Raw genomic sequence first — 16,481 nt, 5'->3', positions numbered from 1 at the left:
ATCGTCACTGGAACCATTTCTGAGCTATACGCATCTGTAAGATCTTTTTGTGTTCTTACATACCTCATAGATGATATGACTGGATCAGAAGAGATAGCTAACATGTTGAAAAGGTCTTCGTTTTGTCTAACCCGTGATACTTTGCAGGTGTTCATACATCTATATCTTTTGTAGTCCTTGTTCTTAGATTCTTGAGATTCTTCAGACAATTCTCCTAATGGTAAGCACTGGTACTCTATTAAATCTTTTCCATGTGCTAAAATTTTATGTAACGTTGGTGTAAGTTTCTTCTCAGGTTACTTTTGATGCAGCAACTCTTTAGTTTTAGATGCATATTCTCCAAATTTGGGTCCATTAACTGGTTCATGGCAGTTTAATATATTTAAAAATACTCCCAATCTTCTCACAATATCCCTATCAAAATAACAGTATGCGAGCAGTCACTTTATCGTTTTCAAAAAATCTTCTTGAGGAGTTACCATCATTTGTATTTCCATTAGCGAAAGCTTTCATGATTTTTTTGATTTTTGCCATGCTTTAACGGCAGAGGCGCCACTGTGCGTCGTGTAGCTCTTGTACCCGGATGTGCTATTCCATGTAAAATATCAAATACTGTCTTTCGCAAATTACTCGGTACAAATGGCCTTGGAGTTTCTCCTGAAATTTCACACCTAATATTATAATTTAAAATGGGAATACTAATTAGTTTTAAATTTAGATATTGAGATTCAGATACAAGTTGATTTAAGTCATCATCTTTTTGTTGTTCAGTTTGTAAAATTTTAAAAATCAGTTCTGTATTATATATTGCATTAACCTCAAAAGCTCTAGATAGCGTATCTGCTACAACATTGGATTCTCCTTTAATATATTGTATGTCACCAGTAAATTGTGCTATAAATTCCAAGTGTCTCGTTTGTCTAGGACTTCGTTCTGTTTTTGAATTTAAAGCAGTGGTGAAAGGTTTATGGTCCGCATAAACTGTAAATTGTTGTCCTTCCAAAAGATATCTAAAATGTTTTATATTTAAGTAAATCGCCAATAACTCCCTATCAAAAGCACTATATTTAATTTCAGTTGGAGAAAGTTTTTTAGAAAAGAATGCAATTGGTTCAATTTTACTATTGTAATTTTGTTGTATAACGCCCCCAATCGCTGTGTTAGATGCATCTACTGTTAAAGATAATTTAGCATCTTTGTTAAAATGATTTAACAATATCGTAGATGCAAATTGCATTCAAAAGCTTCATTCGAATTCTCGTCCCATACCAAAGTTTTGTCACGTTTCTTACTTACTTTGGTTATTAGATCATAAATTTTGTTTGTAAATTCTGCTAGTTTTGGAATGTATCTATGATAATAATTTACCATACCAATAAATTTCTGTGCCTGCTTAACTGATTTTGGACGTTCGAAATTGCGAATAGCTGACACCTTTTCATCGGAAGGTCGAATACCTGTTCCAGAAATGTTATGTCCTAAAAAATCTATATTTGTTACACCAAAAGTACATTTACTTGGTTTAATGTTTTTAAGTCCGAAAGGCATTCTCATGAATTCAAACATACCGAAAGGAGTTGTAATAGCAGTTTTATAAATATCTTCTTCAGCCATAGGAATTTGGTGATATGCCCTAACTAAATCTAATTTTGAAAATATATTTTTATTATGAAGGTTCATATTAAAATCTTGAATGTGAGGTAAGGGATAACGATCGGGAACAGTTACAATATTCAATCTTCTAAAATCACCACATGGACGCCAATCATTAAACTCTCTTTTAAGTACAAGGTGAAGTGGTGATGCTACTGAAGAATTTGAAGGCCGACAAATGCCTGTTTTCACTAAGAAATCAAACTCCGTTTTCGCGACTTTGTATTTTACCGGATCTAAGCGACTGGGCTAAGAAAATGGAAGACTACCTTCTGTTACAAGTCGATGTACTGTTGTATGTTTAATAGGTTTAGTATAATCTGGCTCTGAAATAAGTGGCGGAAACTCTTTTAATAATTTTGTAAATTTATTGTCAACCACAAATAATTTAGGTAATGGAATATCACAAAAGTAAGATAATGTATTAACTGAGAGATTGGTTAATGGATCTACTAAACGTTTATGCTTAATATCTATAATAAGACCATATTTACAAAGAAAATCAGCGCCAATTATTAGCTTGGCTATATCGGCGATCAAAAATGTAAAGGGAAATTCACGTCTTAAACCAAATTTACGTTTAAAAGCCTTTTCTCGTAAGTGGCAGTTATTGAGCCATTAGCTGCAGTGAGAATTGTGTCTGAACATTTCGTATGAAGAAATTTAGACGCAGGTAATATCGAAATTTCTGCTCCACTATCAATTAAAAAATTCTGTTTGTTTTCTCTATCAAAAATAAATAAGCGACGCATTGAAAATTCTAAATTTCCGTTGTTCGTCGCTGCAACAACGGAAGAATTTAGTTTATTGAATCTTTGTTTTTTGTTGTAAGAACAAGGTTGTTCACAATTTCTCGGATTATTTCCAAATTTGTAGTGAAATGTACGCAACCAATTTGGATTATTACGCGAGTTAGAACGACGCCTAAAAGAATTTCTAAAATTGTTCCTAGAATTAGAACGCGACCTAGATTTATTCCGATACACTTCTGTTTTAATTTCTGCAAACTCCAAAGAAAGTTTCTGAAAACTTTCACACATTAAAGAAGTGGTTTTAACTAGATTTTCAATAACTGAATTTTGAGCTTTTGTAAGTATTTGATATTTTATTTACTGAGAAAACTTCTTTTTCATTCATAACTTCAAAAATGTTATCCGCTAATTTTACTAATTCATTAATATTATTAGAACTTGAGCCAGCCAAAATTGCATTTAAATTTTTGGGAAGTTTTCTCAACCAAATTCTCTTTAAAATATTTTCACTAAAATTTGAACCGGCTAACAAAATTAATGACCGATAAAATTCAGAGGGCTTGCGATCACCCATTTCAGAATCATTTAAGATTTTGTGAAGTTTTGAATTTTCACTAAGAGAATGTCTTTCTATTAAAACTTTTTTGAGTTCACTAAACTTGTAGTGAGGGGAGGGTTTTGGATAAAATCTAAAATTGTTACTATTACGTCTTGTGGAAGTGCTGTTATAATGTGTTCGTATTTGGTATTCTTTTGAGTTATATTTTTGGTGCTAAATTGTGTTTCAGCGTGTATAAACCACGCTTCTGGACAACTAGTCCAAAATTGTGGAAGTTTGACAGATGTAGCACAAATTTCAGAATTATTTTGATTTGCATGTAAATAATATTGTGGTTTAAAATATGCAATGGCTTTAAAATATGTAATGATGTTCTTATTTGAGCAGAGGATGTTAAAGGCCACAAATGATTTCAATAAACGGTACACTATATGACGATGTGGCTTGTTGAATGTTAAAATACTTGGATATATGAATGAAGTATGGGGAGAGATTAGTGGCACTATCTTGTAGATGAAACTTCCTGAGCAGTGCTGGATTCATTTTCCACAGCTGTGGCTGTATTTTCATTTGTATTGTTTTGATCTGCCATTTTATTTTTAAAATGTGTTTAAGCGTACCTACACTTCTCGTTTTTAGCGTTTTTATCTTGCGTAACTTTAAAATTTGTCGCAGTGTGTTGCGAAAAATCACTCAATAATTTTATTTTTTTAATAATTGGTAATTTTCTGCTGGTAATCAAAAAATTAGATTTTTTTGATTCTTTCCTCTATATCACGTAGCGGCACCCGTCCCGTTCGATATTTGTTTTAACTGTTGATCTCTTCGCACTAGCGTTAACAGATGCACCATACTTGTGGTTTACGAAAATTTTATGGCATAAGTTTTTTTTTTTATACTCAGTTGAGCAGAGCTCACAGAGTATATTAACTTTGATTGGATAACGGTTGGTTGTACAGGTATAAAGGAATCGAGATAGATATAGACTTCCATATATCAAAATCATCAGTATCGAAAAAAAATTCGATTGAGCCATGTCCGTCCGTCCGTCTGCCCGTTAACACGATGACTTGAGTAAATTTTGAGGTATCTTGATGAAATTTGGTATGTAGGTTCCTGGGCACTCATCTCAGATCGCTATTTAAAATGAACGATATCGGACAATAACCACGCCCACTTTTTCGATATCGAAAATTTCTAAAAACCGAAAAAGTGCGATAATTCCTTACCAAATACGGATAAAGCGATGAAACTTGGTAGTAAAATTTTGGACAATGGGCGTGGCACCGCCCACTTTTAAAAGAAGATAATTTAGAAGTTTTGCAAGCTGTAATTTGGCAGTAGTTAAAGATATCATGATGAAATTTGGCAGGAACGTTACACTTATTACTATATGCCTGCTTAATAAAAATTTGCAAAATCGGAGAACGACCACGCCCACTTAAAAAATTTTTTTTTTTTAAATTCAAATTTTAAAAGAAAAGTTAATATCTTTACAGTATATAAGTAAATTAAGTCAACATTCAACTCCAGTAATGATATGGTGGAACAAAATACAAAAATAAAAGAAAATTTCAAAATGGGCGTGGCTCCGCCCTTTTTCATTTAATTTGTCTAGGATACTTTTATTGCCATAAGTCGAACAAAAATTTACCAATCCTTGTGAAATTTGGTAGAGGCGTAGATTCTAGGACGATAACTGTTTTCTGTGAAAAAGGGCGAAATCGGTTGAAGCCACGCCCAGTTTTTATACACAGTCGACCGTCTGTCCTTCCGCTCGGCCGTTAACACGATAACTTGAGCAAAAATCGATATATCTTTACTAAACTCAGTTGACGTACTTATCTGAACTCACTTTGTATTGGTGTAAAAAATGGCTGAAATCCGACTATGACCACGCCCACTTTTTCGATATCGAAAATTATGAAAAATGAAAAAATGCCATAATTATATACCAAATACGAAAAAAGGGATGAAACATGGTAATTGTATTGGTCTATTGACGCAAAATATAACTTTAGAAAAAAACTTGGTAAAATGGGTGTGACACCTACCATATTAAGTAGAAGAAAATGAAAAAGTTTTGCAGGGCGAAATCAAAAGCACTTGGAATCTTGGAAGGAATACTGTTCGTGGTATTACATATATAAATAAATTAGCGGTACCCGACAGATGATGTTCTGGATCACCCTGGTCCACATTTTGGTCGATATCTCGAAAACGCCTTCACATATACAACTAAGGGCCACTCCCTTTTAAAACCCTCATTAATACCTTTAATTTGATACCCATATCGTACAAACACATTCTAGAGTCACCCCTGGTCCACGTTTATGGCGATATCTCGAAAAGGCGTCCACATATAGAACTAAGGCCCACTCCTTTTTAAAATACTCATTAACACCTTTCATTTGATACCCATATCGTACAAACAAATTCTAGAGTCACCCCTGGTCCACGTTTATGGCGATATCTCGAAAAGGCATCCACCTATAGAACTAAGGCGCACGCCCTTTTAAAATACTCATTAACACCTTTCATTTGATAACCATATAGTACAAACAAATTCTAGAGTCACCCCTGGTCCACGTTTATGGCGATATCTCGAAAAGGCGTCCACAAGGACAATAACCACGCCCACTTTTTCGATATCGAAAATTTCTAAAAACCGAAAAAGTGCGATAATTCCTTACCAAATACGGATAAAGCGATGAAACTTGGTAGTAAAATTTTGGACAATGGGCGTGGCACCGCCCACTTTTAAAAGAAGGTAATTTAGAAGTTTTGCAAGCTGTAATTTGGCAGTAGTTAAAGATATCATGATGAAATTTGGCAGGAACGTTACACTTATTACTATATGCCTGCTTAATAAAAATTTGCAAAATCGGAGAACGACCACGCCCACTTAAAAAATTTTTTTTTTTTTAATTCAAATTTTAAAAGAAAAGTTTATATCTTTACAGTATATAAGTAAATTAAGTCAACATTCAACTCCAGTAATGATATGGTGGAACAAAATACAAAAATAAAAGAAAATTTCAAAATGGGCGTGGCTCCGCCCTTTTTCATTTAATTTGTCTAGGATACTTTTATTGCCATAAGTCGAACAAAAATTTACCAATCCTTGTGAAATTTGGTAGAGGCGTAGATTCTAGGACGATAACTGTTTTCTGTGAAAAAGGGCGAAATCGGTTGAAGCCACGCCCAGTTTTTATACACAGTCGACCGTCTGTCCGTCCGCTCGGCCGTTAACACGATAACTTGAGCAAAAATCGATATATCTTTACTAAACTCAGTTGACGTACTTATCTGAACTCACTTTGTATTGGTGTAAAAAATGGCTGAAATCCGACTATGACCACGCCCACTTTTTCGATATCGAAAATTATGAAAAATGAAAAAATGCCATAATTATATACCAAATACGAAAAAAGGGATGAAACATGGTAATTGTATTGGTCTATTGACGCAAAATATAACTTTAGAAAAAAACTTGGTAAAATGGGTGTGACACCTACCATATTAAGTAGAAGAAAATGAAAAAGTTTTGCAGGGCGAAATCAAAAGCACTTGGAATCTTGAAAGGAATACTGTTCGTGGTATTACATATATAAATAAATTAGCGGTACCCGACAGATGATGTTCTGGATCACCCTGGTCCACATTTTGGTCGATATCTCGAAAACGCCTTCACATATACAACTAAGGGCCACTCCCTTTTAAAACCCTCATTAATACCTTTAATTTGATACCCATATCGTACAAACACATTCTAGAGTCACCCCTGGTCCACGTTTATGGCGATATCTCGAAAAGGCGTCCACATATAGAACTAATGCCCACTCCTTTTTAAAATACTCATTAACACCTTTCATTTGATACCCATATCGTACAAACAAATTCTAGAGTCACCCCTGGTCCACGTTTATGGCGATATCTCGAAAAGGCATCCACCTATAGAACTAAGGCGCACGCCCTTTTAAAATACTCATTAACACCTTTCATTTGATAACCATATAGTACAAACAAATTCTAGAGTCACCCCTGGTCCACGTTTATGGCGATATCTCGAAAAGGCGTCCACATATAGAACTAAGGCCCACTCCTTTTTAAAATACTCATTAACACCTTTCATTTGATACCCATATCGTACAAACACATTTTAGAGTCGCTCCTGGTCCACCTTTATGGCGATATTTCGAAAAGGCGTCCACCTTAAGAACTAAGGCCCACGCCCTTTTAAAATACTCATTAACACCTTTCATTTGATACCCATATCGTACAAACAAATTCTAGAGTCACACCTGGTCCACGTTTATGGCGATATCTCGAAAAGGCATCCACCTATAGAACTAAGGCGCACGCCCTTTTAAAATACTCATTAACACCTTTCATTTGATACCCATATAGTACAAATTCTAGAGTCACCCCTGGTCCACGTTTATGGCGATATCTCGAAAAGGCGTCCACATATAGAACTAAGGCCCACTCCTTTTTAAAATACTCATTAACACCTTTCATTTGATACCCATATCGTACAAACAAATTCTAGAGTCACCCCTGGTCCACCTTTATGGCGATATTTCGAAAAGGCGTCCACCTATAGAACTAAGGCGCACGCCCTTTTAAAATACTCATTAACACCTTTCATTTGATACCCATATCGTACAAACAAATTCTAGAGTCACCCCTGGTCCACCTTTATGGCGATATCTCGAAAAGGCGTCCACCTATAGAACTAAGGCCCACGCCGTTTTAAAATACTCATTAACACCTTTCATTTGATACCCATATTATACAAACGCATTCTAGAGTCACCCCTGGTCCACTTTTATAACGATATTCCGAAAAGGCGTCCACCTATAGAACTAAGGCCCACTCCCTTTTAAAACACTTATTAACACCTTTCGTTTGATACCCATATTGTACAAACGCATTCTAGAGTCAACCCTGGTCCACTTTTATAACGATATTCCGAAAAGGCGTCAACCTATAGAACTAAGGCCCACTCCGTTTTAAAACACTTATTAACACCTTTCGTTTGATACCCATATTGTAAAAACGCATTCTAAAGTCACCCCTGGTCCACTTTTATAACGATATTCCGAAACGGCGTCCATCTATAGAACTTAGGCCCACGCCCTTTTAAAATACTCATTAATACCTTTCATTTGATACCCATATCGTACAAAACAAATTCTAGAGTCACCTCTGGTCCACCTTTATGGCGATATCTCGAAACGGCGTCCATCTATAGAACTTAGGCCCACGCCCTTTTAAAATACTCATTAATACCTTTCATGTGATACCCATATCGTACAAAATAAATTCTAGAGTCACCCCTGGTCCACCTTTATGGCGATATCTCGAAAAGGCGTCCACCTATAGAACTTAGGCCCACTCCCTTTTAAAATTATCATTAACACATTTCATTTGATACCCATATCGTACAAACAAATTCTAGAGTCAGGCCTGGTCCACCTTTATGGCGATATCCCTAAATGGCGTCCATTTATAGAACTATGGTCCACTTCATCTTAAAATACTCTTTAATACCTTCCATTTGATACACATGTCATACAAAATAAAATACTCATTAACACCTTTCATTTCATACCCATATCGTACAAACAAATTCTAGAGTCACCCCTGGTCCACCTTTATGGCGATATTTCGAAAAGGCGTCCACCTATAGAACTGAGGCGCACGCCCTTTTAAAATACTCATTAACACCTTTCATTTGATACCCATATCGTACGTTATGGCGATATCTCGAAAAGACGTCCACCTATAGAACTTAGGCCCACCCCCTTTTAAAATTATCATTAACACATTTCATTTGATACCCATATCGTACAAACAAATTCTAGAGTCAGGCCTGGTCCACCTTTATGGCGATATCCCTAAATGGCGTCCATCTATAGAACTATGGTCCACTTCCTCTTAAAATACTCTTTAATACCTTCCATTTGATACACATGTCATACAAACACATTCCAGGGTTACCCTAGGTTCTTTTACAATATGGTGATTTTCCCTTACTTTGTCTCCACAGCTCTCAACTGAGTATGTAATGTTCGGTTACACCCGAACTTAGCCTTCCTTACTTGTTAATTATTAATAGCTCGTCATTAATAATGTTCAAGGTTGAAGCTCCGTTGGTTGGTAGGATCGCCAATGTATATTATATATAATGTATAATGTATATTATATTTTTTAAAACGCCTAAATGTATGCGTCCAATTCTTTCTAAATTTTTCACCATCATTAAAATTTTTGAAAATTGAAAAATCAATATTGAAAATTAAAATATTGATAAAACATTTTAAAATTACAAAGTGCAAAGTAACTAAAATACAAAGTTATATAAAATAATAAGAACCCTACACTGGACACTCTCCTCCTCTTCTGTACATCTGCAGCTGCGACAATAGTCGGAGGTCGTTGCCCCCATTCTAGCACCATGTGTGCCTATTAAACAATGCCCTGTTAGAACCCTTATCAGGGACGATAGAACTGATTTGTTTAAATTCAGAAGCGCTCCTGTACGCCACTTGTCATATGAGGGACAGGTTAGCCTGGATGTCTCACACGATGATATGGCTAACCATAGTCCATTTGCAATTCTTATAGTGCTTGTGTTCACACGAAGCCTGAAAGTGGCCATGGGTATACCTACCGAATCATTTCCCGGAAGGATATGGTCGGTGGTGCTCTTCTGGCCAGCTCGTCTGCTCTGCAGGTGCCTTCAATATCCCTGTGTCCAGCTATTCCTTTATAATTTATAACACACGTTCTACTTCCATTTTTATGCAGTGGTGGTATGAATGATTCTTTCCAATTCTTGGCAAATATCCTTTGCTTCAGGCAGGCATTGAACAAACAGTCTAGAGGTCGATATAATTATCGAGCACAAGACGGAATTTGATCCGGACCACCAGAGTAAGACATTTTTAGATTTTCCAGGTGAGTTAAAACATCATCAGTACATATAAATGGGACTGCCTGGGAATTCAGGGGTTTATCGCAACCATTTCTGGCTTGGCCAAGATGGTCGCCATGTGTCTAACAACACTGAATCGTTCAGGTGCTGATGCTTGTATGCACCCGTTTGCATGCACGTATTTTTCTGAAATTCACTGCAGGAATCCGATTGTCGCAAATAAAAAGAGAACGAGTCTTGTACACTTATAATAAAGTTTTAGTTTTTATTTATTTAAACTAGGTTATTGGTAAACTGATTAAAGTTAAAAAAAGAAATGTACACGATATGCTTACGACGAATTTGATGACCGTTCGGGTTGAATGCGCGGAATTGAATTGGCTTCTATTCATTTGACAGATAGCCCTTATTGTGAATGTGTTGTGTGGTTATGTTTAATAAGCATTGCTTGACTTTATGGTCACGCAACACTTACCGTAAGGGTTACCTTACAGGGGAGACAATTTGAAAGGATAATTCAATGGCGGGTAATCAGAGGTATTTGAATAATTACGAAGATAGCTATCGTTGGAAATGAGATCATTCAGCTTCATTGTAGAAGCAAAGCCTTTTATCTTCTTTTTCGGATTAACGAAGCTGTAAAACGACTTAGGATTATCAAACATTCGGCTCTTAATCCTACTGATATAGTTCTTCTAACAACTTCTATTTAACGTGTTATACTTGTAACGTAAAATTGAGTAGGCGGAATAGGCATTCATTGATCCAGATTGTTTGCATCGTTTGAATGAACGCGTCTTTTGATTTTTCAGACGCTTCAGTTCTTTGATGTTCCAAGCCGACGATGCTATTGCAGTGGTTTCGGACATAGGTATGAATTTTTGGAATATTTCGTATAATACATTATTAAAATGAGATATACACTCATCAATATCCCCATCGTACACAGTCCAATTTATTTTCGACACTTCGAGTATTAATTTAGGCCAGTTAGCTTTTCTAAACAGAAATTGGTGAGGGGTCTTTCGCACTACGTTGGAGGCAAGCTCAGATAGATATTGAGATTCCATAAAAATCACAAAAGCTGGATGATGTACATCCTCAGGCAGGGCAATGGGATCGCATCGATTTACAAAACAATTTGATGAATCGTCTGCAAAAATTAAATCCAAGCATTTACCAAATTTCTTCTGAATGTTGTTCACTTGAAAAAGTCCAGCATCAGAAAAGTCGTTCAGGAAATCATAGAAGATAACGCGAGAAGAAGTAGGGACTAGTATTACTTCTATAAGTACAATGACAGAATCGCAGGCCCTGGCAGTACTGAACACAGATTTCACGATTGAAGAAAGCTTTAAATATAAAGAAATGTCAGAATGTGGGGGGGGGGGGGGGGGGGGGATATAACTTGCAATAAACTATTTGCAAGTTGAGGACAATTTTACCCTCACGCAAAGAAACTCAGCATCCTCGGAGTCTGCAAAATGCACCTCCTCCGCAGAAAACCTAGTGTGAACGGCTATTAACACACCTCCACCAACTCTGGCTAGTCGATCTTTTTTGAAAACCTCAAACTAGTCTGATAAAACTTTGGCATTAAACACTGTTGGTTTCCACTGTTGGTTTCAACCAAGTTTCGATAAATACCAATACATCATAACAAATGTCAAGACTCAGAAGAAAAATTTCCGTTAGTTTAGTGTACAACACCCTAACGTTCTGATAATAAATATTAAGTGTAAAGTTTTTGTTTGATGAAACATTATTAAGTTTTGTACAACCTCTGGAGTGTTTCCTGACAAGTTTTTTGAATTTTTTAGAGTACGGTTCGAGTTTCTATTGTACAAATGTACCACAGAATGTTTGGGCCAGAAAGAAGCATCGAGTGCTCTATCAAAAAATGAATCAGGAACTGAGATTTTAAAGGAGCAGATGTAGTTAGAAATATCAGCATCCGTCAGCGATGCATGCAGCCTTGATACGCCCAATATTTTTAGATATCTGAAATTCAGTATCGTAATGTCATCGAAGAGATGTCCTATAGTTCTGTCATGCTCGTCTGACCTCCCATAGGCATTAATATAAAGGGCCGAAAATACGCCCGATAAAGGTAAGTGGCTTAAACTATGTACATTGTTTTCGTTTGTTTCAGTCCGCTTGTTCAGCCCCATTAAGTGTATTTCTGCCATGAAAACGTTCTTAGTGAGAATTCATCTGTTTACAGATGCCGTTCAGAGTCGGCATGAAACATGTTGAACCCGTCTCACCACTTTGTAGGAAAAATAGAAAAGGAGCATGGCGCAAGTTGGAAGAGAAGCTCGACCAGTTCCTGAACAGGATCAAATTCTACTTTTCAGCTCATGATGCAATTACTGTAATCATCTTTTATATACAGAAGACTTGAATATGAGCTTAACTGTTTTGAAAAATAAGTTAGCAACCAGTACTGTTTTTTAAACTACCACAAAACGCGAACGCCGCTAGTATCGAGGATCCATTCTGGATCCAGGGAAAAACGAAATGCGCTCGCACACCACACACGCACTTACTTTAAACTTTCTTTTCTAAAATATTTTCTTCCTTTAAATAATGCAGATTTGGTTAATTTTTAAAGTATATTATTTTCTTTATTTAAACCTTCTGTTCTTTTTACACTTTTAGTTCGTTACAACTTTTATTCTTATGTTAAACTGTGTTCAGAAAACTTTCTTTTCTAGTTCTCACTCTCTTTTCTATAAACTTTATTTACAACTTCCTATTTTACTTTCTTGTACAGTGTATTTTTTTAATTTTACAACTGCCCAAGTGATAATCAGGTGCTTCAAAACTAAAAACTGCCGCCAACGCAACTCTGTAGCTAGGCACATTTTTCCTTACGTTGCTTAGCAACGAAATTCATGATGGCGTAGAGCAACGGCAGTTTCAACCAATCAGAAATTATCCGTGTTGCTCGACTCCAACAATTTGCATCTTGCACTTTTCCAAAGAAAGGAGTTGCCAGCTACAATTTAATGCAGTGAATTACTATGGCACTACATCATCCCCCTTTAAAAAAGAAGAATAAAAATAAAAACAACATCAAAAGAAGAATTTGGTAAGATTAGTAATTATTCTTGCCACATTCTTCTTTAGGCTTTAATATGTTGTTGTAATGTTATGAACGAATGAGTTTGCTAGCATTAGGGTGCTCTAACCCTGGACTCATTCGTTCACAGTGCAACTTCTAAACAGATGATTTAAAATGAAAAGAAAATTTTGAATAAAGTGAAATATATAAAAGTTAGTTTGAAATATTCGATTTACAGTTTGAAGTAAACCAGTTTTTTTCAGCTCTGTGAAGTTGGCACCTACTTGGTCGAATAATTAAAAAAACCGTATCTCATTCGTTTGTCCACCGTTTGTCCATGTTTGTCCAGGAAAAATTTTCGTTTGTCCACCTTTTGTTAAAAAGTTATTTCAAAAAAAAAAATCGTGTGTGAAGTTGGCACCTCCATTTGCGAGTATTTAAAAAAACTAAATGCCATTCGTTTGTCCACGTTTGTCCAGGAAAAATTTTCGTTTGTCCACCTTTTGTTAAAAAGTTATTTCAAAAAAAAAAAAATCCCGTGTGAAGTTGGCACCTCCATTTGCGAGTAATTAAAAAAACCAAATGCCATTCGTTTGTCCATCGTTTGTCCAGGAAAAATTTTCGTTTGTCCACCTTTTGTTAAAAAGTTATAACAAAAACATTTTTTTTCGAAAAAACCCAAAAAATTTTTTGTTTCGCTTTATTGTGCTAAATCGTATGTCCGTCGTTTGCCCATCGTTTGTCCATGTTTGTCCAGGAAACATTTTCGTTTGTCCACCTTTTGTTAAAAAGTTATTTCAAAAAAACAAAAATCGTGTGTGAAGTTGGCACCTCCATTTGCAAGTAATTAAAAAAACCAAATGCCATTCGTTTGTCCATCGTTTGTCCACGATTGTCCAGGAAAAATTTTTGTTTGTCCACCTTTTGTTAAAAAGTTATAACAAAAACATTTTTTGTTTGAAAAAACCCAAAAAAAATTTTTGTTTCGCTTTATTGTGCTAAATCGTATGTCCGTCGTTTGCCCATCGTTTGTCCCTGTTTGTCCAGGAAAAATTTTCGTTTGTCCACCTTTGGTTAAAAATTTATTTCAAAAAAACAAAAATCATGTGTGAAGTTGGCACTTCCATTTACGAGCAATTAAAAAAACCAAGTGCCATTCGTTTGTCCATGTTTGTGCAGGAGAAATTTTCGTTTGTCCACCTTTTGTTAAAAAGTAATATCAAAAAAACAAGAATCGTGTGTGAAGTTGGCACCTCCATTTACGAGTAATTAAAAAAACCAAATGCCATTCGTTTGTGAGCCGATGTAGCTATATTTGACGCGTGCGGAAAATACTGAATCATGACATTTGACCACAAAAGAAAATGTCTGCCCAATTTCATGAATTCTTGTACGACTCTTGGACAGTGGAAAGCATTAAGAGATTCTGATTCCACCCTTAAATCAATTGTTTTTGGGCTTTATTTTGAATGTTTCCAATGAAAAGGGCAACTGCGTCATTTTCAATATTTAAGTGTTCGTATGCGGGCTCATCTTCGTTTTTAGCTTCACTTAGGTTTTTATCGGCATAGGTAAAGGTTTTTATTCTCTCGAATAAAAAAATTCTACTCTGGAAGCACGTGGAATTTGCGCTCTCGTATTCACTTTCAGCAACGATAAGTATATTTAGAAAAAGATTTTCAAAGTCATTTATATTTTCGCAGACGGACATAATCCCCAGGCACCGTACATAAAAATCTTTAATTTTGAAATGTCGCCCGTCAAATACTTTTTTTCTGCACAAAATTTTTATTAGATGTGCAATATAAATTCTGATATAACACATCGAATTGTGTGACTCACCGTTAGACAAAGAACGATAGCAATCAGAAATATACTTCTGTAAACTCTTTTCATTAAATGCCAAGCAGGCAGCGTTCAAAAATGCCATTGAATAGTCGCATACAATTTCCGGAGGGCAACAAGCGCCATCTCTTAAAATTTCCCGAAGCCAATAGCAAATAAAATTTGCGTCGTGTTTTTGCGACACCATCGAAAACAAGGGTAATACTCCATTATCTGTTGGAATAACGATTTGGTAGAGTAAAGTGTATCTTTTCACGCCGCCCTTGGAAATGTAGGACTTGACGAGACCACCCGTGGCATCAATTTCGATTTTACGAAATTTTTTTATCAGATCTTTATACAAAAAAATTTGCATCGTAGACCAATACATGCAGTACATCTTCTCTAGACCAATTTCTCTTATATAACCTGAATATTTTCCTTCACTTTTCATTCTAGACAACGAATTTATCGCATCGAGCTTGGGGTCGATAGCTAATTGGCGATTGAGCGCTGCTTCTTTAATTTTACGCGTAGCGGGGCTGTGAGGCCAAAACGGTGGTTCAGGATCACCAAAGGAAATTTCATTTAATACTTCATTACGCCACTGTCTAGGCTTTTTAGCTATCAACTCCTGACCTACAATTTGACGTTCAACACCTCGGACTGGGCGCTTTGCACTGTGTGGTACTCCTCGAGTGTCAAATGTTTGAATCGAAATAGTAATACCATCGCCAGAAGCTGGCTTCGCGATGGATTGAGCCTCAAAAGTCGCTGCGCATTCTTTGCACCTTCCGCGTATCTTGAGATAAACTTCAGCTTCTGGTGAGTCGCAGACTTTCCCGTATTTGAAAATATAGGCGCAAGGAATTTTTGTTTTGAGGGAAAATACTTTTGCCACCAAATCTGCCCAGCCGTTTTTCAAAACCCTGTACAACTTTTCACCCTTCGTCCCAACGCCGTAGATCCTAGGTACTGGAGAAATCTTTTCCCAGTCGTCTTTCGAAAGGACTAGGTTAATGAATAGGGGAGGGTATTTAGAATGCTCGTTTTTAAGAATTTCACAAGGAAAATACTCTGTGTTATTTGATATAAGGGTAGTTATTTCGTTAGAATCTTCAATAGTTGGACTATTAAAAAACTTCTTCAGTTCAATTAGTAAATTCCAACGATTGCATCTTACATACGCGTTAAGTGTTTCAGGTGGCAGTGGTTTCTCAAAGCAGGAACAAACACTTTCCCATACAATATCTGAACGAGACTTCAAGCAATTATTCTCATCAAAAATTTTATGTAGTTTCAATGCATCAAGCAATAAATTTGGATCGATATATGGTGATCGAGGCATGTTTAAAAATTCAAAGCCAATTTGTTGGGATAAGAAAAAAAAAACAATATTTTTCAAAAGAAAATTAAAAATTAACTTGATTAAAGCTAAAAACCCTCACCTTTCAAAAACATAAAAGTGTACGCGCGACTTATTGTAAAAATGTAAATGATCTTAGAAAAAAGTTCTTAACCAAGGATTTTACACCTTACATAAAAAAGCCACAATTTTAGCTTTATTAGGACATTATAACTAATTCCTTAACATACAGAAAACCAACTTATACGTAATGAAACGGATCCAAATTCCTCAAATTCAAAGTTCAGGCTTTCGAAATCGAAATTGAAAGTATAAAG

At 35.8% G+C, this 16,481-nt stretch overlaps 1 protein-coding gene across 12 annotated transcripts in view; it reads left to right on the top strand.

Annotated features, from left to right (window-relative positions):
• Pten (phosphatase and tensin-like protein) overlaps window positions 1-16,481 on the top strand; it is a 141,604-nt gene that overhangs the window by 43,022 nt on the left and 82,101 nt on the right. Inside the window, exon 1 of one of the 12 annotated variants that reach the window (XM_067765410.1) lies at window positions 11,982-12,017. The exons of the other annotated variants lie outside the window; for them this stretch is intronic. The gene's annotated coding sequence lies outside the window, so the exon portion shown is untranslated. Of the gene's footprint in view, window positions 1-11,981; window positions 12,018-16,481 lie in introns of those variants that run through there. 12 annotated transcript variants of the gene reach the window in all.

The sequence above is a fragment of the Eurosta solidaginis genome, chromosome 2 (assembly GCF_040869045.1).
Source record: "Eurosta solidaginis isolate ZX-2024a chromosome 2, ASM4086904v1, whole genome shotgun sequence".
Taxonomy (NCBI): Eukaryota; Metazoa; Arthropoda; class Insecta; order Diptera; family Tephritidae; genus Eurosta; species Eurosta solidaginis.
This window is presented reverse-complemented; position numbering and strand designations above follow the sequence as displayed.